The 21,453-nt window shown below is 47.7% G+C and overlaps 29 non-coding genes across 29 annotated transcripts; 18 read left to right on the forward strand and 11 right to left on the reverse strand.

Annotated features, from left to right (window-relative positions):
• Positions 1-254: 254 nt before the first annotated feature.
• Positions 255-325, reverse strand: TRNAG-GCC (transfer RNA glycine (anticodon GCC)). The gene has a single exon. It is a non-coding gene; the product is annotated as a tRNA-Gly (tRNA).
• A 207-nt stretch (positions 326-532) lies between these two features.
• Positions 533-606, forward strand: TRNAN-GUU (transfer RNA asparagine (anticodon GUU)). Its single transcript has one exon. It is a non-coding gene; the product is annotated as a tRNA-Asn (tRNA).
• A 248-nt stretch (positions 607-854) lies between these two features.
• Positions 855-926, forward strand: TRNAW-CCA (transfer RNA tryptophan (anticodon CCA)). The gene has a single exon. It is a non-coding gene; the product is annotated as a tRNA-Trp (tRNA).
• A 1,753-nt stretch (positions 927-2,679) lies between these two features.
• TRNAG-GCC (transfer RNA glycine (anticodon GCC)) lies at positions 2,680-2,750 on the reverse strand. Its single transcript has one exon. It is a non-coding gene; the product is annotated as a tRNA-Gly (tRNA).
• A 207-nt stretch (positions 2,751-2,957) lies between these two features.
• Positions 2,958-3,031, forward strand: TRNAN-GUU (transfer RNA asparagine (anticodon GUU)). Its single transcript has one exon. It is a non-coding gene; the product is annotated as a tRNA-Asn (tRNA).
• A 248-nt stretch (positions 3,032-3,279) lies between these two features.
• On the forward strand, positions 3,280-3,351 carry TRNAW-CCA (transfer RNA tryptophan (anticodon CCA)). The gene has a single exon. It is a non-coding gene; the product is annotated as a tRNA-Trp (tRNA).
• Positions 3,352-3,422: 71 nt separating this feature from the next.
• TRNAG-GCC (transfer RNA glycine (anticodon GCC)) lies at positions 3,423-3,493 on the reverse strand. The gene has a single exon. It is a non-coding gene; the product is annotated as a tRNA-Gly (tRNA).
• A 1,611-nt stretch (positions 3,494-5,104) lies between these two features.
• On the reverse strand, positions 5,105-5,175 carry TRNAG-GCC (transfer RNA glycine (anticodon GCC)). The gene has a single exon. It is a non-coding gene; the product is annotated as a tRNA-Gly (tRNA).
• Positions 5,176-5,382: 207 nt separating this feature from the next.
• TRNAN-GUU (transfer RNA asparagine (anticodon GUU)) lies at positions 5,383-5,456 on the forward strand. Its single transcript has one exon. It is a non-coding gene; the product is annotated as a tRNA-Asn (tRNA).
• Positions 5,457-5,704: 248 nt separating this feature from the next.
• TRNAW-CCA (transfer RNA tryptophan (anticodon CCA)) lies at positions 5,705-5,776 on the forward strand. The gene has a single exon. It is a non-coding gene; the product is annotated as a tRNA-Trp (tRNA).
• A 1,769-nt stretch (positions 5,777-7,545) lies between these two features.
• Positions 7,546-7,616, reverse strand: TRNAG-GCC (transfer RNA glycine (anticodon GCC)). The gene has a single exon. It is a non-coding gene; the product is annotated as a tRNA-Gly (tRNA).
• Positions 7,617-7,823: 207 nt separating this feature from the next.
• TRNAN-GUU (transfer RNA asparagine (anticodon GUU)) lies at positions 7,824-7,897 on the forward strand. The gene has a single exon. It is a non-coding gene; the product is annotated as a tRNA-Asn (tRNA).
• A 248-nt stretch (positions 7,898-8,145) lies between these two features.
• On the forward strand, positions 8,146-8,217 carry TRNAW-CCA (transfer RNA tryptophan (anticodon CCA)). Its single transcript has one exon. It is a non-coding gene; the product is annotated as a tRNA-Trp (tRNA).
• Positions 8,218-9,986: 1,769 nt separating this feature from the next.
• On the reverse strand, positions 9,987-10,057 carry TRNAG-GCC (transfer RNA glycine (anticodon GCC)). The gene has a single exon. It is a non-coding gene; the product is annotated as a tRNA-Gly (tRNA).
• Positions 10,058-10,264: 207 nt separating this feature from the next.
• Positions 10,265-10,338, forward strand: TRNAN-GUU (transfer RNA asparagine (anticodon GUU)). The gene has a single exon. It is a non-coding gene; the product is annotated as a tRNA-Asn (tRNA).
• A 248-nt stretch (positions 10,339-10,586) lies between these two features.
• On the forward strand, positions 10,587-10,658 carry TRNAW-CCA (transfer RNA tryptophan (anticodon CCA)). Its single transcript has one exon. It is a non-coding gene; the product is annotated as a tRNA-Trp (tRNA).
• Positions 10,659-12,427: 1,769 nt separating this feature from the next.
• On the reverse strand, positions 12,428-12,498 carry TRNAG-GCC (transfer RNA glycine (anticodon GCC)). Its single transcript has one exon. It is a non-coding gene; the product is annotated as a tRNA-Gly (tRNA).
• A 207-nt stretch (positions 12,499-12,705) lies between these two features.
• TRNAN-GUU (transfer RNA asparagine (anticodon GUU)) lies at positions 12,706-12,779 on the forward strand. The gene has a single exon. It is a non-coding gene; the product is annotated as a tRNA-Asn (tRNA).
• Positions 12,780-13,028: 249 nt separating this feature from the next.
• Positions 13,029-13,100, forward strand: TRNAW-CCA (transfer RNA tryptophan (anticodon CCA)). Its single transcript has one exon. It is a non-coding gene; the product is annotated as a tRNA-Trp (tRNA).
• Positions 13,101-13,171: 71 nt separating this feature from the next.
• Positions 13,172-13,242, reverse strand: TRNAG-GCC (transfer RNA glycine (anticodon GCC)). Its single transcript has one exon. It is a non-coding gene; the product is annotated as a tRNA-Gly (tRNA).
• Positions 13,243-14,869: 1,627 nt separating this feature from the next.
• Positions 14,870-14,940, reverse strand: TRNAG-GCC (transfer RNA glycine (anticodon GCC)). The gene has a single exon. It is a non-coding gene; the product is annotated as a tRNA-Gly (tRNA).
• Positions 14,941-15,147: 207 nt separating this feature from the next.
• Positions 15,148-15,221, forward strand: TRNAN-GUU (transfer RNA asparagine (anticodon GUU)). The gene has a single exon. It is a non-coding gene; the product is annotated as a tRNA-Asn (tRNA).
• A 248-nt stretch (positions 15,222-15,469) lies between these two features.
• Positions 15,470-15,541, forward strand: TRNAW-CCA (transfer RNA tryptophan (anticodon CCA)). The gene has a single exon. It is a non-coding gene; the product is annotated as a tRNA-Trp (tRNA).
• Positions 15,542-17,310: 1,769 nt separating this feature from the next.
• TRNAG-GCC (transfer RNA glycine (anticodon GCC)) lies at positions 17,311-17,381 on the reverse strand. The gene has a single exon. It is a non-coding gene; the product is annotated as a tRNA-Gly (tRNA).
• Positions 17,382-17,588: 207 nt separating this feature from the next.
• On the forward strand, positions 17,589-17,662 carry TRNAN-GUU (transfer RNA asparagine (anticodon GUU)). The gene has a single exon. It is a non-coding gene; the product is annotated as a tRNA-Asn (tRNA).
• A 248-nt stretch (positions 17,663-17,910) lies between these two features.
• On the forward strand, positions 17,911-17,982 carry TRNAW-CCA (transfer RNA tryptophan (anticodon CCA)). Its single transcript has one exon. It is a non-coding gene; the product is annotated as a tRNA-Trp (tRNA).
• Positions 17,983-19,751: 1,769 nt separating this feature from the next.
• TRNAG-GCC (transfer RNA glycine (anticodon GCC)) lies at positions 19,752-19,822 on the reverse strand. Its single transcript has one exon. It is a non-coding gene; the product is annotated as a tRNA-Gly (tRNA).
• A 207-nt stretch (positions 19,823-20,029) lies between these two features.
• On the forward strand, positions 20,030-20,103 carry TRNAN-GUU (transfer RNA asparagine (anticodon GUU)). The gene has a single exon. It is a non-coding gene; the product is annotated as a tRNA-Asn (tRNA).
• A 248-nt stretch (positions 20,104-20,351) lies between these two features.
• On the forward strand, positions 20,352-20,423 carry TRNAW-CCA (transfer RNA tryptophan (anticodon CCA)). Its single transcript has one exon. It is a non-coding gene; the product is annotated as a tRNA-Trp (tRNA).
• Positions 20,424-21,453: the final 1,030 nt, after the last annotated feature.

The raw sequence follows: 21,453 nt of genomic DNA on the forward strand, positions 1-21,453 counted from the left end.
AGAAAACAAAAGGCCTAGCCCTGTAATACAACTGTAGGCATATGAGGAGGGGAAAATAAGTCAAAAGGCCATCAGCATTTGTTGATCTGGCTTGAAGGCTGTAAGTGTAAGGACCTTGTGGCGCAACGGTAGCGCGTCTGACTCCAGATCAGAAGGTTGCGTGGTCAAATCACGTCGGGGTCACTGCTTACCATTTTATTCCCCACTGAGTTCATATATTTCCTTTCGAAAACAAAGTCAAAGGAACGCAGCCTTGCATTGGCCGGGAATCGAACCCGGGCCTCCCGCGTGGCAGGCGAGAATTCTACCACTGAACCACCAATGCTTCACATGGGGAGTTCACAGGCATAGCTCTGTCCAAGACAGTGATCAGGTGCACACACTTAAATTGTACACATATGAACAAAGTGTGCGCAGCAGACATGACAACGCCAAAGTTTCACATGATGATGGCTTATATAAGACAAGCTCCAGGCAGGCACATACATATCAAGATATATATTGAGTCTAAGGAAAGATGCTGTAGTCACTCGTCTCTGTGGCGCAATCGGTTAGCGCGTTCGGCTGTTAACCGAAAGGTTGGTGGTTCAAGCCCACCCAGGGACGTATTATTTTGCCTGAATGAAACACTTGAATGGAAAACAGATACATACCTTTGCTCTCTCCTGCTGGACACCCTTTCCCTGAATATTTCAATTCTCTGCGTTCTCTCGGCACCTGCAGTCAATTTCATAATTAGGATAGAAAACAAAAGGTCAAGCTCTGTAATACAACTGTAGGCATATGAGGAGGGGAAAATAAGTCAAAAGGCCCACAGCATTTGTTGATCTGGCTCCGAAAGCTGTAAGTGTAAGGACCTCGTGGCGCAACGGAAGCGCGTCTGACTCCAGATCAGAAGGTTGCGTGTTCAAATCACGTCGGGGTCACTGCTTACCATTTTATTCCCCACTGAGGTCATATATTTCCTTTCGAAAACAAAGTCAAAAGAAAGCAGTCTTGCATTGGCTGGGAATCGAACCCAGGCCTCCCCCGTGGCAGGCGAGAATTCTACCACTGAACCACCAATGCTTCACATGGGTTGTTCACAGGCAGAGCTCTGCCCAAGACAGTGATCAGGTGCACACACTTAAATTGTACACATATGAACAAAGTGTGCGCAGCAGACATGATAACGCCAACGTTTCACATGAAGATGGCAAGAATCAGATGCAGGAGACTATAACTATGAATGTCTTTGCATTTGCTGAGGTCACTGGCTTGGGACTAGAGTTGTGTTTATCAGGGCATGATGGCAGGCTGCTCCCGACAAAAGTGGTTCACAGAATGCACCCGCCAGATCACCAGCACTATTGTGTTTCAGATTATCTCACTGAACTCTCCTCCTGGAAAATCCTTCCCACTGGCTTTCCCAGATTCTGTGTCCTCCCCTAAATGCTGGGGTGAAACGGGCAGAGTTCTGCGCCCTGCGTCCCTTTACACGTCCCTAACGCGCTCCCAACGCGGCCTACAGCCCTGGTCGGGCTTAGATCACTGGAGCCTTTTGTGACCAAGAACTCCGGAAGCCTAGGGTCAGGCCTGTTGCACAGGCATATTGTGCCTTGCCAATCCGGGATTGTTGTGTTTCAGGGCCTAGCCATCAATACTCCTGGGATTTCTTTCCCTGAGAACCCTCTTGTCCCTGTCCTCCCACAAGCCCCAGCTTTTATGTAAAATAAAGTGTGCACCATGGGCCTTCCCCTATTTGCTCTCTCCCCAATCTCTTTCTCCAAAGCTGAGCTCTGAAGGTAAATGTATCTATCTGAGTGAGGGGCTAGGGAGGGCCTTTCCCAGCAGTCTTACAAGTCAAGAGTTCAGAGAAAGCACCTGCTATGGGAGGGAGACTTTGCTCACAGAGAAGTCAAGTCTAACATAACACATCTGATGGGCAAGGCACACGCCTTACTGGCTGGTAGCACACCTACAGAGGAGCAGGGAGCTATGCTAAGCAGGCAACAGAAAAGTCATGTATGTGTCTCATACACTGGGACCGGTAGTAATACTGGCTCTAAGACCATTAGACAGTAGTCTATTCATCATTACGTCCAACAATAACAAGACACTAAGCAAATGAGAAATGCTGTATGGCATAAAGACGCATTATATAACACAAGCTCCAGGCAGGCACACAATTATCAAGATATATATTGAGTCTCAGGAACGGTGCTACAGTTATTAACCTCTGTGGTGCAAATGGTTAGCGCGTTTGGTTGTTAACAGAAAGGTTGGTGGTTCAAGCCCACCCAGGGAAGTATCCTTTTTGCCGGCATGAAACACTTTAATGAAACACAGATACGTACCTCTGCTCTCTCCTGCTTAAGACCCTTTATCTGAACATTTCAATCCTCTGCGTTCTCTCTGCACCTGCAGTCAATTTCATAATTAGGATAGAAAACAAAAGGCCTAGCCCTGTAATACAACTGTAGGCATATGAGGAGGGGAAAATAAGTCAAAAGGCCATCAGCATTTGTTGATCTGGCTTGAAGGCTGTAAGTGTAAGGACCTTGTGGCGCAACGGTAGCGCGTCTGACTCCAGATCAGAAGGTTGCGTGGTCAAATCACGTCGGGGTCACTGCTTACCATTTTATTCCCCACTGAGTTCATATATTTCCTTTCGAAAACAAAGTCAAAGGAACGCAGCCTTGCATTGGCCGGGAATCGAACCCGGGCCTCCCGCGTGGCAGGCGAGAATTCTACCACTGAACCACCAATGCTTCACATGGGGAGTTCACAGGCATAGCTCTGTCCAAGACAGTGATCAGGTGCACACACTTAAATTGTACATATATGAACAAAGTGTGCGCAGCAGACATGACAACGCCAAAGTTTCACATGATGATGGCTTATATAAGACAAGCTCCAGGCAGGCACATACATATCAAGATATATATTGAGTCTAAGGAAAGATGCTGTAGACACTCGTCTCTGTGGCGCAATCGGTTAGTGCGTTCGGCTGTTAACCGAAAGGTTGGTGGTTCAAGCCCACCCAGGGACGTATTATTTTGCCTGAATGAAACACTTGAATGGAAAACAGATACATACCTTTGCTCTCTCCTGCTGGACACCCTTTCCCTGAATATTTCAATTCTCTGCGTTCTCTCGGCACCTGCAGTCAATTTCATAATTAGGATAGAAAACAAAAGGTCAAGCTCTGTAATACAACTGTAGGCATATGAGGAGGGGAAAATAAGTCAAAAGGCCCACAGCATTTGTTGATCTGGCTCCGAAAGCTGTAAGTGTAAGGACCTCGTGGCGCAACGGTAGCGCGTCTGACTCCAGATCAGAAGGTTGCGTGTTCAAATCACGTCGGGGTCACTGCTTACCATTTTATTCCCCACTGAGGTCATATATTTCCTTTCGAAAACAAAGTCAAAAGAAAGCAGTCTTGCATTGGCTGGGAATCGAACCCAGGCCTCCCGCGTGGCAGGCGAGAATTCTACCACTGAACCACCAATGCTTCACATGGGTTGTTCACAGGCAGAGCTCTGCCCAAGACAGTGATCAGGTGCACACACTTAAATTGTACACATATGAACAAAGTGTGCGCAGCAGACATGATAACGCCAACGTTTCACATGAAGATGGCAAGAATCAGATGCAGGAGACTATAACTATGAATGTCTTTGCATTTGCTGAGGTCACTGGCTTGGGACTAGAGTTGTGTTTATCAGGGCATGATGGCAGGCTGCTCCCGACAAAAGTGGTTCACAGAATGCACCCGCCAGATCACCAGCACTATTGTGTTTCAGATTATCTCACTGAACTCTCCTCCTGGAAAATCCTTCCCACTGGCTTTCCCAGATTCTGTGTCCTCCCCTAAATGCTGGGGTGAAACGGGCAGAGTTCTGCGCCCTGCGTCCCTTTACACGTCCCTAACGCGCTCCCAACGCGGCCTACAGCCCTGGTCGGGCTTAGATCACTGGAGCCTTTTGTGACCAAGAACTCCGGAAGCCTAGGGTCAGGCCTGTTGCACAGGCATATTGTGCCTTGCCAATCCGGGATTGTTGTGTTTCAGGGCCTAGCCATCAATACTCCTGGGATTTCTTTCCCTGAGAACCCTCTTGTCCCTGTCCTCCCACAAGCCCCAGCTTTTATGTAAAATAAAGTGTGCACCATGGGCCTTCCCCTATTTGCTCTCTCCCCAATCTCTTTCTCCAAAGCTGAGCTCTGAAGGTAAATGTATCTATCTGAGTGAGGGGCTAGGGAGGGCCTTTCCCAGCAGTCTTACAAGTCAAGAGTTCAGAGAAAGCACCTGCTATGGGAGGGAGACTTTGCTCACAGAGAAGTCAAGTCTAACATAACACATCTGATGGGCAAGGCACACGCCTTACTGGCTGGTAGCACACCTACAGAGGAGCAGGGAGCTATGCTAAGCAGGCAACAGAAAAGTCATGTATGTGTCTCATACACTGGGACCGGTAGTAATACTGGCTCTAAGACCATTAGACAGTAGTCTATTCATCATTACGTCCAACAATAACAAGACACTAAGCAAATGAGAAATGCTGTATGGCATAAAGACGCATTATATAACACAAGCTCCAGGCAGGCACACAATTATCAAGATATATATTGAGTCTCAGGAACTGTGCTACAGTTATTAACCTCTGTGGTGCAAATGGTTAGCGCGTTCGGTTGTTAACAGAAAGGTTGGTGGTTCAAGCCCACCCAGGGAAGTATCCTTTTTGCCGGCATGAAACACTTTAATGAAACACAGATACGTACCTCTGCTCTCTCCTGCTTAAGACCCTTTATCTGAACATTTCAATCCTCTGCGTTCTCTCTGCACCTGCAGTCAATTTCATAATTAGGATAGAAAACAAAAGGCCTAGCCCTGTAATACAACTGTAGGCATATGAGGAGGGGAAAATAAGTCAAAAGGCCATCAGCATTTGTTGATCTGGCTTGAAGGCTGTAAGTGTAAGGACCTTGTGGCGCAACGGTAGCGCGTCTGACTCCAGATCAGAAGGTTGCGTGGTCAAATCACGTCGGGGTCACTGCTTACCATTTTATTCCCCACTGAGTTCATATATTTCCTTTCGAAAACAAAGTCAAAGGAACGCAGCCTTGCATTGGCCGGGAATCGAACCCGGGCCTCCCGCGTGGCAGGCGAGAATTCTACCACTGAACCACCAATGCTTCACATGGGGAGTTCACAGGCATAGCTCTGTCCAAGACAGTGATCAGGTGCACACACTTAAATTGTACACATATGAACAAAGTGTGCGCAGCAGACATGACAACGCCAAAGTTTCACATGATGATGGCTTATATAAGACAAGCTCCAGGCAGGCACATACATATCAAGATATATATTGAGTCTAAGGAAAGATACTGTAGTCACTCGTCTCTGTGGCGCAATCGGTTAGCGCGTTCGGCTGTTAACCGAAAGGTTGGTGGTTCAAGCCCACCCAGGGACGTAATATTTTGCCTGAATGAAACACTTGAATGGAAAACAGATACATACCTTTGCTCTCTCCTGCTGGACACCCTTTCCCTGAATATTTCAATTCTCTGCGTTCTCTCGGCACCTGCAGTCAATTTCATAATTAGGATAGAAAACAAAAGGTCAAGCTCTGTAATACAACTGTAGGCATATGAGGAGGGGAAAATAAGTCAAAAGGCCCACAGCATTTGTTGATCTGGCTCCGAAAGCTGTAAGTGTAAGGACCTCGTGGCGCAACGGTAGCGCGTCTGACTCCAGATCAGAAGGTTGCGTGTTCAAATCACGTCGGGGTCACTGCTTACCATTTTATTCCCCACTGAGGTCATATATTTCCTTTCGAAAACAAAGTCAAAAGAAAGCAGTCTTGCATTGGCTGGGAATCGAACCCGGGCCTCCCGCGTGGCAGGCGAGAATTCTACCACTGAACCACCAATGCTTCACATGGGTTGTTCACAGGCAGAGCTCTGCCCAAGACAGTGATCAGGTGCACACACTTAAATTGTACACATATGAACAAAGTGTGCGCAGCAGACATGATAACGCCAACGTTTCACATGAAGATGGCAAGAATCAGATGCAGGAGACTATAACTATGAATGTCTTTGCATTTGCTGAGGTCACTGGCTTGGGACTAGAGTTGTGTTTATCAGGGCATGATGGCAGGCTGCTCCCGACAAAAGTGGTTCACAGAATGCACCCGCCAGATCACCAGCACTATTGTGTTTCAGATTATCTCACTGAACTCTCCTCCTGGAAAATCCTTCCCACTGGCTTTCCCAGATTCTGTGTCCTCCCCTAAATGCTGGGGTGAAACGGGCAGAGTTCTGCGCCCTGCGTCCCTTTACACGTCCCTAACGCGCTCCCAACGCGGCCTACAGCCCTGGTCGGGCACAGCCCTGGTCGGGCTTAGATCACTGGAGCCTTTTGTGACCAAGAACTCCGGAAGCCTAGGGTCAGGCCTGTTGCACAGGCATATTGTGCCTTGCCAATCCGGGATTGTTGTGTTTCAGGGCCTAGCCATCAATACTCCTGGGATTTCTTTCCCTGAGAACCCTCTTGTCCCTGTCCTCCCACAAGCCCCAGCTTTTATGTAAAATAAAGTGTGCACCATGGGCCTTCCCCTATTTGCTCTCTCCCCAATCTCTATCTCCAAAGCTGAGCTCTGAAGGTAAATGTATCTATCTGAGTGAGGGGCTAGGGAGGGCCTTTCCCAGCAGTCTTACAAGTCAAGAGTTCAGAGAAAGCACCTGCTATGGGAGGGAGACTTTGCTCACAGAGAAGTCAAGTCTAACATAACACATCTGATGGGCAAGGCACACGCCTTACTGGCTGGTAGCACACCTACAGAGGAGCAGGGAGCTATGCTAAGCAGGCAACAGAAAAGTCATGTATGTGTCTCATACACTGGGACCGGTAGTAATACTGGCTCTAAGACCATTAGACAGTAGTCTATTCATCATTACGTCCAACAATAACAAGACACTAAGCAAATAAGAAATGCTGTATGGCATAAAGACGCATTATATAACACAAGCTCCAGGCAGGCACACAATTATCAAGATATATATTGAGTCTCAGGAACTGTGCTACAGTTATTAACCTCTGTGGTGCAAATGGTTAGCGCGTTCGGTTGTTAACAGAAAGGTTGGTGGTTCAAGCCCACCCAGGGAAGTATCCTTTTTGCCGGCATGAAACACTTTAATGAAACACAGATACGTACCTCTGCTCTCTCCTGCTTAAGACCCTTTATCTGAACATTTCAATCCTCTGCGTTCTCTCTGCACCTGCAGTCAATTTCATAATTAGGATAGAAAACAAAAGGCCTAGCCCTGTAATACAACTGTAGGCATATGAGGAGGGGAAAATAAGTCAAAAGGCCATCAGCATTTGTTGATCTGGCTTGAAGGCTGTAAGTGTAAGGACCTTGTGGCGCAACGGTAGCGCGTCTGACTCCAGATCAGAAGGTTGCGTGGTCAAATCACGTCGGGGTCACTGCTTACCATTTTATTCCCCACTGAGTTCATATATTTCCTTTCGAAAACAAAGTCAAAGGAACGCAGCCTTGCATTGGCCGGGAATCAAACCCGGGCCTCCCGCGTGGCAGGCGAGAATTCTACCACTGAACCACCAATGCTTCACATGGGGAGTTCACAGGCATAGCTCTGTCCAAGACAGTGATCAGGTGCACACACTTAAATTGTACACATATGAACAAAGTGTGCGCAGCAGACATGACAACGCCAAAGTTTCACATGATGATGGCTTATATAAGACAAGCTCCAGGCAGGCACATACATATCAAGATATATATTGAGTCTAAGGAAAGATGCTGTAGTCACTCGTCTCTGTGGCGCAATCGGTTAGCGCGTTCGGCTGTTAACCGAAAGGTTGGTGGTTCAAGCCCACCCAGGGACGTATTATTTTGCCTGAATGAAACACTTGAATGGAAAACAGATACATACCTTTGCTCTCTCCTGCTGGACACCCTTTCCCTGAATATTTCAATTCTCTGCGTTCTCTCGGCACCTGCAGTCAATTTCATAATTAGGATAGAAAACAAAAGGTCAAGCTCTGTAATACAACTGTAGGCATATGAGGAGGGGAAAATAAGTCAAAAGGCCCACAGCATTTGTTGATCTGGCTCCGAAAGCTGTAAGTGTAAGGACCTCGTGGCGCAACGGTAGCGCGTCTGACTCCAGATCAGAAGGTTGCGTGTTCAAATCACGTTGGGGTCACTGCTTACCATTTTATTCCCCACTGAGGTCATATATTTCCTTTCGAAAACAAAGTCAAAAGAAAGCAGTCTTGCATTGGCTGGGAATCGAACCCGGGCCTCCCGCGTGGCAGGCGAGAATTCTACCACTGAACCACCAATGCTTCACATGGATTGTTCACAGGCAGAGCTCTGCCCAAGACAGTGATCAGGTGCACACACTTAAATTGTACACATATGAACAAAGTGTGCGCAGCAGACATGATAACGCCAACGTTTCACATGAAGATGGCAAGAATCAGATGCAGGAGACTATAACTATGAATGTCTTTGCATTTGCTGAGGTCACTGGCTTGGGACTAGAGTTGTGTTTATCAGGGCATGATGGCAGGCTGCTCCCGACAAAAGTGGTTCACAGAATGCACCCGCCAGATCACCAGCACTATTGTGTTTCAGATTATCTCACTGAACTCTCCTCCTGGAAAATCCTTCCCACTGGCTTTCCCAGATTCTGTGTCCTCCCCTAAATGCTGGGGTGAAACGGGCAGAGTTCTGCGCCCTGCGTCCCTTTACACGTCCCTAACGCGCTCCCAACGCGGCCTACAGCCCTGGTCGGGCACAGCCCTGGTCGGGCTTAGATCACTGGAGACTTTTGTGACCAAGAACTCCGGAAGCCTAGGGTCAGGCCTGTTGCACAGGCATATTGTGCCTTGCCAATCCGGGATTGTTGTGTTTCAGGGCCTAGCCATCAATACTCCTGGGATTTCTTTCCCTGAGAACCCTCTTGTCCCTGTCCTCCCACAAGCCCCAGCTTTTATGTAAAATAAAGTGTGCACCATGGGCCTTCCCCTATTTGCTCTCTCCCCAATCTCTTTCTCCAAAGCTGAGCTCTGAAGGTAAATGTATCTATCTGAGTGAGGGGCTAGGGAGGGCCTTTCCCAGCAGTCTTACAAGTCAAGAGTTCAGAGAAAGCACCTGCTATGGGAGGGAGACTTTGCTCACAGAGAAGTCAAGTCTAACATAACACATCTGATGGGCAAGGCACACGCCTTACTGGCTGGTAGCACACCTACAGAGGAGCAGGGAGCTATGCTAAGCAGGCAACAGAAAAGTCATGTATGTGTCTCATACACTGGGACCGGTAGTAATACTGGCTCTAAGACCATTAGACAGTAGTCTATTCATCATTACGTCCAACAATAACAAGACACTAAGCAAATGAGAAATGCTGTATGGCATAAAGACGCATTATATAACACAAGCTCCAGGCAGGCACACAATTATCAAGATATATATTGAGTCTCAGGAACTGTGCTACAGTTATTAACCTCTGTGGTGCAAATGGTTAGCGCGTTCGGTTGTTAACAGAAAGGTTGGTGGTTCAAGCCCACCCAGGGAAGTATCCTTTTTGCCGGCATGAAACACTTTAATGAAACACAGATACGTACCTCTGCTCTCTCCTGCTTAAGACCCTTTATCTGAACATTTCAATCCTCTGCGTTCTCTCTGCACCTGCAGTCAATTTCATAATTAGGATAGAAAACAAAAGGCCTAGCCCTGTAATACAACTGTAGGCATATGAGGAGGGGAAAATAAGTCAAAAGGCCATCAGCATTTGTTGATCTGGCTTGAAGGCTGTAAGTGTAAGGACCTTGTGGCGCAACGGTAGCGCGTCTGACTCCAGATCAGAAGGTTGCGTGGTCAAATCACGTCGGGGTCACTGCTTACCATTTTATTCCCCACTGAGTTCATATATTTCCTTTCGAAAACAAAGTCAAAGGAACGCAGCCTTGCATTGGCCGGGAATCGAACCCGGGCCTCCCGCGTGGCAGGCGAGAATTCTACCACTGAACCACCAATGCTTCACATGGGGAGTTCACAGGCATAGCTCTGTCCAAGACAGTGATCAGGTGCACACACTTAAATTGTACACATATGAACAAAGTGTGCGCAGCAGACATGACAACGCCAAAGTTTCACATGATGATGGCTTATATAAGACAAGCTCCAGGCAGGCACATACATATCAAGATATATATTGAGTCTAAGGAAAGATACTGTAGTCACTCGTCTCTGTGGCGCAATCGGTTAGCGCGTTCGGCTGTTAACCGAAAGGTTGGTGGTTCAAGCCCACCCAGGGACGTATTATTTTGCCTGAATGAAACACTTGAATGGAAAACAGATACATACCTTTGCTCTCTCCTGCTGGACACCCTTTCCCTGAATATTTCAATTCTCTGCGTTCTCTCGGCACCTGCAGTCAATTTCATAATTAGGATAGAAAACAAAAGGTCAAGCTCTGTAATACAACTGTAGGCATATGAGGAGGGGAAAATAAGTCAAAAGGCCCACAGCATTTGTTGATCTGGCTCCGAAAGCTGTAAGTGTAAGGACCTCGTGGCGCAACGGTAGCGCGTCTGACTCCAGATCAGAAGGTTGCGTGTTCAAATCACGTCGGGGTCACTGCTTACCATTTTATTCCCCACTGAGGTCATATATTTCCTTTCGAAAACAAAGTCAAAAGAAAGCAGTCTTGCATTGGCTGGGAATCGAACCCGGGCCTCCCGCGTGGCAGGCGAGAATTCTACCACTGAACCACCAATGCTTCACATGGGTTGTTCACAGGCAGAGCTCTGCCCAAGACAGTGATCAGGTGCACACACTTAAATTGTACACATATGAACAAAGTGTGCGCAGCAGACATGATAACGCCAAAGTTTCACATGAAGATGGCAAGAATCAGATGCAGGAGACTATAACTATGAATGTCTTTGCATTTGCTGAGGTCACTGGCTTGGGACTAGAGTTGTGTTTATCAGGGCATGATGGCAGGCTGCTCCCGACAAAAGTGGTTCACAGAATGCACCCGCCAGATCACCAGCACTATTGTGTTTCAGATTATCTCACTGAACTCTCCTCCTGGAAAATCCTTCCCACTGGCTTTCCCAGATTCTGTGTCCTCCCCTAAATGCTGGGGTGAAACGGGCAGAGTTCTGCGCCCTGCGTCCCTTTACACGTCCCTAACGCGCTCCCAACGCCGCCTACAGCCCTGGTCGGGCACAGCCCTGGTCGGGCTTAGATCACTGGAGCCTTTTGTGACCAAGAACTCCGGAAGCCTAGGGTCAGGCCTGTTGCACAGGCATATTGTGCCTTGCCAATCCGGGATTGTTGTGTTTCAGGGCCTAGCCATCAATACTCCTGGGATTTCTTTCCCTGAGAACCCTCTTGTCCCTGTCCTCCCACAAGCCCCAGCTTTTATGTAAAATAAAGTGTGCACCATGGGCCTTCCCCTATTTGCTCTCTCCCCAATCTCTTTCTCCAAAGCTGAGCTCTGAAGGTAAATGTATCTATCTGAGTGAGGGGCTAGGGAGGGCCTTTCCCAGCAGTCTTACAAGTCAAGAGTTCAGAGAAAGCACCTGCTATGGGAGGGAGACTTTGCTCACAGAGAAGTCAAGTCTAACATAACACATCTGATGGGCAAGGCACACGCCTTACTGGCTGGTAGCACACCTACAGAGGAGCAGGGAGCTATGCTAAGCAGGCAACAGAAAAGTCATGTATGTGTCTCATACACTGGGACCGGTAGTAATACTGGCTCTAAGACCATTAGACAGTAGTCTATTCATCATTACGTCCAACAATAACAAGACACTAAGCAAATGAGAAATGCTGTATGGCATAAAGACGCATTATATAACACAAGCTCCAGGCAGGCACACAATTATCAAGATATATATTGAGTCTCAGGAACTGTGCTACAGTTATTAACCTCTGTGGTGCAAATGGTTAGCGCGTTCGGTTGTTAACAGAAAGGTTGGTGGTTCAAGCCCACCCAGGGAAGTATCCTTTTTGCCGGCATGAAACACTTTAATGAAACACAGATACGTACCTCTGCTCTCTCCTGCTTAAGACCCTTTATCTGAACATTTCAATCCTCTGCGTTCTCTCTGCACCTGCAGTCAATTTCATAATTAGGATAGAAAACAAAAGGCCTAGCCCTGTAATACAACTGTAGGCATATGAGGAGGGGAAAATAAGTCAAAAGGCCATCAGCATTTGTTGATCTGGCTTGAAGGCTGTAAGTGTAAGGACCTTGTGGCGCAACGGTAGCGCGTCTGACTCCAGATCAGAAGGTTGCGTGGTCAAATCACGTCGGGGTCACTGCTTACCATTTTATTCCCCACTGAGTTCATATATTTCCTTTCGAAAACAAAGTCAAAGGAACGCAGCCTTGCATTGGCCGGGAATCGAACCCGGGCCTCCCGCGTGGCAGGCGAGAATTCTACCACTGAACCACCAATGCTTCACATGGGGAGTTCACAGGCATAGCTCTGTCCAAGACAGTGATCAGGTGCACACACTTAAATTGTACACATATGAACAAAGTGTGCGCAGCAGACATGACAACGCCAAAGTTTCACATGATGATGGCTTATATAAGACAAGCTCCAGGCAGGCACATACATATCAAGATATATATTGAGTCTAAGGAAAGATGCTGTAGTCACTCGTCTCTGTGGCGCAATCGGTTAGCGCGTTCGGCTGTTAACCGAAAGGTTGGTGGTTCAAGCCCACCCAGGGACGTATTATTTTGCCTGAATGAAACACTTGAATGGAAAACAGATACATACCTTTGCTCTCTCCTGCTGGACACCCTTTCCCTGAATATTTCAATTCTCTGCGTTCTCTCGGCACCTGCAGTCAATTTCATAATTAGGATAGAAAACAAAAGGTCAAGCTCTGTAATACAACTGTAGGCATATGAGGAGGGGAAAATAAGTCAAAAGGCCCACAGCATTTGTTGATCTGGCTCCGAAAAGCTGTAAGTGTAAGGACCTCGTGGCGCAACGGAAGCGCGTCTGACTCCAGATCAGAAGGTTGCGTGTTCAAATCACGTCGGGGTCACTGCTTACCATTTTATTCCCCACTGAGGTCATATATTTCCTTTCGAAAACAAAGTCAAAAGAAAGCAGTCTTGCATTGGCTGGGAATCGAACCCAGGCCTCCCGCGTGGCAGGCGAGAATTCTACCACTGAACCACCAATGCTTCACATGGGTTGTTCACAGGCAGAGCTCTGCCCAAGACAGTGATCAGGTGCACACACTTAAATTGTACACATATGAACAAAGTGTGCGCAGCAGACATGATAACGCCAACGTTTCACATGAAGATGGCAAGAATCAGATGCAGGAGACTATAACTATGAATGTCTTTGCATTTGCTGAGGTCACTGGCTTGGGACTAGAGTTGTGTTTATCAGGGCATGATGGCAGGCTGCTCCCGACAAAAGTGGTTCACAGAATGCACCCGCCAGATCACCAGCACTATTGTGTTTCAGATTATCTCACTGAACTCTCCTCCTGGAAAATCCTTCCCACTGGCTTTCCCAGATTCTGTGTCCTCCCCTAAATGCTGGGGTGAAACGGGCAGAGTTCTGCGCCCTGCGTCCCTTTACACGTCCCTAACGCGCTCCCAACGCGGCCTACAGCCCTGGTCGGGCACAGCCCTGGTCAGGCTTAGATCACTGGAGCCTTTTGTGACCAAGAACTCCGGAAGCCTAGGGTCAGGCCTGTTGCACAGGCATATTGTGCCTTGCCAATCCGGGATTGTTGTGTTTCAGGGCCTAGCCATCAATACTCCTGGGATTTCTTTCCCTGAGAACCCTCTTGTCCCTGTCCTCCCACAAGCCCCAGCTTTTATGTAAAATAAAGTGTGCACCATGGGCCTTCCCCTATTTGCTCTCTCCCCAATCTCTTTCTCCAAAGCTGAGCTCTGAAGGTAAATGTATCTATCTGAGTGAGGGGCTAGGGAGGGCCTTTCCCAGCAGTCTTACAAGTCAAGAGTTCAGAGAAAGCACCTGCTATGGGAGGGAGACTTTGCTCACAGAGAAGTCAAGTCTAACATAACACATCTGATGGGCAAGGCACACGCCTTACTGGCTGGTAGCACACCTACAGAGGAGCAGGGAGCTATGCTAAGCAGGCAACAGAAAAGTCATGTATGTGTCTCATACACTGGGACCGGTAGTAATACTGGCTCTAAGACCATTAGACAGTAGTCTATTCATCATTACGTCCAACAATAACAAGACACTAAGCAAATGAGAAATGCTGTATGGCATAAAGACGCATTATATAACACAAGCTCCAGGCAGGCACACAATTATCAAGATATATATTGAGTCTCAGGAACAGTGCTACAGTTATTAACCTCTGTGGTGCAAATGGTTAGCGCGTTCGGTTGTTAACAGAAAGGTTGGTGGTTCAAGCCCACCCAGGGAAGTATCCTTTTTGCCGGCATGAAACACTTTAATGAAACACAGATACGTACCTCTGCTCTCTCCTGCTTAAGACCCTTTATCTGAACATTTCAATCCTCTGCGTTCTCTCTGCACCTGCAGTCAATTTCATAATTAGGATAGAAAACAAAAGGCCTAGCCCTGTAATACAACTGTAGGCATATGAGGAGGGGAAAATAAGTCAAAAGGCCATCAGCATTTGTTGATCTGGCTTGAAGGCTGTAAGTGTAAGGACCTTGTGGCGCAACGGTAGCGCGTCTGACTCCAGATCAGAAGGTTGCGTGGTCAAATCACGTCGGGGTCACTGCTTACCATTTTATTCCCCACTGAGTTCATATATTTCCTTTCGAAAACAAAGTCAAAGGAACGCAGCCTTGCATTGGCCGGGAATCGAACCCGGGCCTCCCGCGTGGCAGGCGAGAATTCTACCACTGAACCACCAATGCTTCACATGGGGAGTTCACAAGCATAGCTCTGTCCAAGACAGTGATCAGGTGCACACACTTAAATTGTACACATATGAACAAAGTGTGCGCAGCAGACATGACAACGCCAAAGTTTCACATGATGATGGCTTATATAAGACAAGCTCCAGGCAGGCACATACATATCAAGATATATATTGAGTCTAAGGAAAGATGCTGTAGTCACTCGTCTCTGTGGCGCAATCGGTTAGTGCGTTCGGCTGTTAACCGAAAGGTTGGTGGTTCAAGCCCACCCAGGGACGTATTATTTTGCCTGAATGAAACACTTGAATGGAAAACAGATACATACCTTTGCTCTCTCCTGCTGGACACCCTTTCCCTGAATATTTCAATTCTCTGCGTTCTCTCGGCACCTGCAGTCAATTTCATAATTAGGATAGAAAACAAAAGGTCAAGCTCTGTAATACAACTGTAGGCATATGAGGAGGGGAAAATAAGTCAAAAGGCCCACAGCATTTGTTGATCTGGCTCCGAAAGCTGTAAGTGTAAGGACCTCGTGGCGCAACGGTAGCGCGTCTGACTCCAGATCAGAAGGTTGCGTGTTCAAATCACGTCGGGGTCACTGCTTACCATTTTATTCCCCACTGAGGTCATACATTTCCTTTCGAAAACAAAGTCAAAAGAAAGCAGTCTTGCATTGGCTGGGAATCGAACCCGGGCCTCCCGCGTGGCAGGCGAGAATTCTACCACTGAACCACCAATGCTTCACATGGGTTGTTCACAGGCAGAGCTCTGCCCAAGACAGTGATCAGGTGCACACACTTAAATTGTACACATATGAACAAAGTGTGCGCAGCAGACATGATAACGCCAACGTTTCACATGAAGATGGCAAGAATCAGATGCAGGAGACTATAACTATGAATGTCTTTGCATTTGCTGAGGTCACTGGCTTGGGACTAGAGTTGTGTTTATCAGGGCATGATGGCAGGCTGCTCCCGACAAAAGTGGTTCACAGAATGCACCCGCCAGATCACCAGCACTATTGTGTTTCAGATTATCTCACTGAACTCTCCTCCTGGAAAATCCTTCCCACTGGCTTTCCCAGATTCTGTGTCCTCCCCTAAATGCTGGGGTGAAACGGGCAGAGTTCTGCGCCCTGCGTCCCTTTACACGTCCCTAACGCGCTCCCAACGCGGCCTACAGCCCTGGTCGGGCACAGCCCTGGTCGGGCTTAGATCACTGGAGCCTTTTGTGACCAAGAACTCCGGAAGCCTAGGGTCAGGCCTGTTGCACAGGCATATTGTGCCTTGCCAATCCGGGATTGTTGTGTTTCAGGGCCTAGCCATCAATACTCCTGGGATTTCTTTCCCTGAGAACCCTCTTGTCCCTGTCCTCCCACAAGCCCCAGCTTTTATGTAAAATAAAGTGTGCACCATGGGCCTTCCCCTATTTGCTCTCTCCCCAATCTCTTTCTCCAAAGCTGAGCTCTGAAGGTAAATGTATCTATCTGAGTGAGGGGCTAGGGAGGGCCTTTCCCAGCAGTCTTACAAGTCAAGAGTTCAGAGAAAGCACCTGCTATGGGAGGGAGACTTTGCTCACAGAGAAGTCAAGTCTAACATAACACATCTGATGGGCAAGGCACACGCCTTACTGGCTGGTAGCACACCTACAGAGGAGCAGGGAGCTATGCTAAGCAGGCAACAGAAAAGTCATGTATGTGTCTCATACACTGGGACCGGTAGTAATACTGGCTCTAAGACCATTAGACAGTAGTCTATTCATCATTACGTCCAACAATAACAAGACACTAAGCAAATGAGAAATGCTGTATGGCATAAAGACGCATTATATAACACAAGCTCCAGGCAGGCACACAATTATCAAGATATATATTGAGTCTCAGGAACTGTGCTACAGTTATTAACCTCTGTGGTGCAAATGGTTAGCGCGTTCGGTTGTTAACAGAAAGGTTGGTGGTTCAAGCCCACCCAGGGAAGTATCCTTTTTGCCGGCATGAAACACTTTAATGAAACACAGATACGTACCTCTGCTCTCTCCTGCTTAAGACCCTTTATCTGAACATTTCAATCCTCTGCGTTCTCTCTGCACCTGCAGTCAATTTCATAATTAGGATAGAAAACAAAAGGCCTAGCCCTGTAATACAACTGTAGGCATATGAGGAGGGGAAAATAAGTCAAAAGGCCATCAGCATTTGTTGATCTGGCTTGAAGGCTGTAAGTGTAAGGACCTTGTGGCGCAACGGTAGCGCGTCTGACTCCAGATCAGAAGGTTGCGTGGTCAAATCACGTCGGGGTCACTGCTTACCATTTTATTCCCCACTGAGTTCATATATTTCCTTTCGAAAACAAAGTCAAAGGAACGCAGCCTTGCATTGGCCGGGAATCGAACCCGGGCCTCCCGCGTGGCAGGCGAGAATTCTACCACTGAACCACCAATGCTTCACATGGGGAGTTCACAGGCATAGCTCTGTCCAAGACAGTGATCAGGTGCACACACTTAAATTGTACACATATGAACAAAGTGTGCGCAGCAGACATGACAACGCCAAAGTTTCACATGATGATGGCTTATATAAGACAAGCTCCAGGCAGGCACATACATATCAAGATATATATTGAGTCTAAGGAAAGATACTGTAGTCACTCGTCTCTGTGGCGCAATCGGTTAGCGCGTTCGGCTGTTAACCGAAAGGTTGGTGGTTCAAGCCCACCCAGGGACGTATTATTTTGCCTGAATGAAACACTTGAATGGAAAACAGATACATACCTTTGCTCTCTCCTGCTGGACACCCTTTCCCTGAATATTTCAATTCTCTGCGTTCTCTCGGCACCTGCAGTCAATTTCATAATTAGGATAGAAAACAAAAGGTCAAGCTCTGTAATACAACTGTAGGCATATGAGGAGGGGAAAATAAGTCAAAAGGCCCACAGCATTTGTTGATCTGGCTCCGAAAGCTGTAAGTGTAAGGACCTCGTGGCGCAACGGTAGCGCGTCTGACTCCAGATCAGAAGGTTGCGTGTTCAAATCACGTCGGGGTCACTGCTTACCATTTTATTCCCCACTGAGGTCATATATTTCCTTTCGAAAACAAAGTCAAAAGAAAGCAGTCTTGCATTGGGTGGGAATCGAACCCGGGCCTCCCGCGTGGCAGGCGAGAATTCTACCACTGAACCACCAATGCTTCACATGGGTTGTTCACAGGCAGAGCTCTGCCCAAGACAGTGATCAGGTGCACACACTTAAATTGTACACATATGAACAAAGTGTGCGCAGCAGACATGATAACGCCAACGTTTCACATGAAGATGGCAAGAATCAGATGCAGGAGACTATAACTATGAATGTCTTTGCATTTGCTGAGGTCACTGGCTTGGGACTAGAGTTGTGTTTATCAGGGCATGATGGCAGGCTGCTCCCGACAAAAGTGGTTCACAGAATGCACCCGCCAGATCACCAGCACTATTGTGTTTCAGATTATCTCACTGAACTCTCCTCCTGGAAAATCCTTCCCACTGGCTTTCCCAGATTCTGTGTCCTCCCCTAAATGCTGGGGTGAAACGGGCAGAGTTCTGCGCCCTGCGTCCCTTTACACGTCCCTAACGCGCTCCCAACGCGGCCTACAGCCCTGGTCGGGCACAGCCCTGGTCGGGCTTAGATCACTGGAGCCTTTTGTGACCAAGAACTCCGGAAGCCTAGGGTCAGGCCTGTTGCACAGGCATATTGTGCCTTGCCAATCCGGGATTGTTGTGTTTCAGGGCCTAGCCATCAATACTCCTGGGATTTCTTTCCCTGAGAACCCTCTTGTCCCTGTCCTCCCACAAGCCCCAGCTTTTATGTAAAATAAAGTGTGCACCATGGGCCTTCCCCTATTTGCTCTCTCCCCAATCTCTTTCTCCAAAGCTGAGCTCTGAAGGTAAATGTATCTATCTGAGTGAGGGGCTAGGGAGGGCCTTTCCCAGCAGTCTTACAAGTCAAGAGTTCAGAGAAAGCACCTGCTATGGGAGGGAGACTTTGCTCACAGAGAAGTCAAGTCTAACATAACACATCTGATGGGCAAGGCACACGCCTTACTGGCTGGTAGCACACCTACAGAGGAGCAGGGAGCTATGCTAAGCAGGCAACAGAAAAGTCATGTATGTGTCTCATACACTGGGACCGGTAGTAATACTGGCTCTAAGACCATTAGACAGTAGTCTATTCATCATTACGTCCAACAATAACAAGACACTAAGCAAATGAGAAATGCTGTATGGCATAAAGACGCATTATATAACACAAGCTCCAGGCAGGCACACAATTATCAAGATATATATTGAGTCTCAGGAACTGTGCTACAGTTATTAACCTCTGTGGTGCAAATGGTTAGCGCGTTCGGTTGTTAACAGAAAGGTTGGTGGTTCAAGCCCACCCAGGGAAGTATCCTTTTTGCCGGCATGAAACACTTTAATGAAACACAGATACGTACCTCTGCTCTCTCCTGCTTAAGACCCTTTATCTGAACATTTCAATCCTCTGCGTTCTCTCTGCACCTGCAGTCAATTTCATAATTAGGATAGAAAACAAAAGGCCTAGCCCTGTAATACAACTGTAGGCATATGAGGAGGGGAAAATAAGTCAAAAGGCCATCAGCATTTGTTGATCTGGCTTGAAGGCTGTAAGTGTAAGGACCTTGTGGCGCAACGGTAGCGCGTCTGACTCCAGATCAGAAGGTTGCGTGGTCAAATCACGTCGGGGTCACTGCTTACCATTTTATTCCCCACTGAGTTCATATATTTCCTTTCGAAAACAAAGTCAAAGGAACGCAGCCTTGCATTGGCCGGGAATCGAACCCGGGCCTCCCGCGTGGCAGGCGAGAATTCTACCACTGAACCACCAATGCTTCACATGGGGAGTTCACAAGCATAGCTCTGTCCAAGACAGTGATCAGGTGCACACACTTAAATTGTACACATATGAACAAAGTGTGCGCAGCAGACATGACAACGCCAAAGTTTCACATGATGATGGCTTATATAAGACAAGCTCCAGGCAGGCACATACATATCAAGATATATATTGAGTCTAAGGAAAGATGCTGTAGTCACTCGTCTCTGTGGCGCAATCGGTTAGTGCGTTCGGCTGTTAACCGAAAGGTTGGTGGTTCAAGCCCACCCAGGGACGTATTATTTTGCCTGAATGAAACACTTGAATGGAAAACAGATACATACCTTTGCTCTCTCCTGCTGGACACCCTTTCCCTGAATATTTCAATTCTCTGCGTTCTCTCGGCACCTGCAGTCAATTTCATAATTAGGATAGAAAACAAAAGGTCAAGCTCTGTAATACAACTGTAGGCATATGAGGAGGGGAAAATAAGTCAAAAGGCCCACAGCATTTGTTGATCTGGCTCCGAAAGCTGTAAGTGTAAGGACCTCGTGGCGCAACGGTAGCGCGTCTGACTCCAGATCAGAAGGTTGCGTGTTCAAATCACGTCGGGGTCACTGCTTACCATTTTATTCCCCACTGAGGTCATATATTTCCTTTCGAAAACAAAGTCAAAAGAAAGCAGTCTTGCATTGGCTGGGAATCGAACCCGGGCCTCCCGCGTGGCAGGCGAGAATTCTACCACTGAACCACCAATGCTTCACATGGGTTGTTCACAGGCAGAGCTCTGCCCAAGACAGTGATCAGGTGCACACACTTAAATTGTACACATATGAACAAAGTGTGCGCAGCAGACATGATAACGCCAACGTTTCACATGAAGATGGCAAGAATCAGATGCAGGAGACTATAACTATGAATGTCTTTGCATTTGCTGAGGTCACTGGCTTGGGACTAGAGTTGTGTTTATCAGGGCATGATGGCAGGCTGCTCCCGACAAAAGTGGTTCACAGAATGCACCCGCCAGATCACCAGCACTATTGTGTTTCAGATTATCTCACTGAACTCTCCTCCTGGAAAATCCTTCCCACTGGCTTTCCCAGATTCTGTGTCCTCCCCTAAATGCTGGGGTGAAACGGGCAGAGTTCTGCGCCCTGCGTCCCTTTACACGTCCCTAACGCGCTCCCAACGCGGCCTACAGCCCTGGTCGGGCACAGCCCTGGTCGGGCTTAGATCACTGGAGCCTTTTGTGACCAAGAACTCCGGAAGCCTAGGGTCAGGCCTGTTGCACAGGCATATTGTGCCTTGCCAATCCGGGATTGTTGTGTTTCAGGGCCTAGCCATCAATACTCCTGGGATTTCTTTCCCTGAGAACCCTCTTGTCCCTGTCCTCCCACAAGCCCCAGCTTTTATGTAAAATAAAGTGTGCACCATGGGCCTTCCCCTATTTGCTCTCTCCCCAATCTCTTTCTCCAAAGCTGAGCTCTGAAGGTAAATGTATCTATCTGAGTGAGGGGCTAGGGAGGGCCTTTCCCAGCAGTCTTACAAGTCAAGAGTTCAGAGAAAGCACCTGCTATGGGAGGGAGACTTTGCTCACAGAGAAGTCAAGTCTAACATAACACATCTGATGGGCAAGGCACACGCCTT

Source organism: Lissotriton helveticus, chromosome 1_2 (genome assembly GCF_964261635.1).
Source record: "Lissotriton helveticus chromosome 1_2, aLisHel1.1, whole genome shotgun sequence".
Lineage (NCBI taxonomy): Eukaryota > Metazoa > Chordata > Amphibia > Caudata > Salamandridae > Lissotriton > Lissotriton helveticus.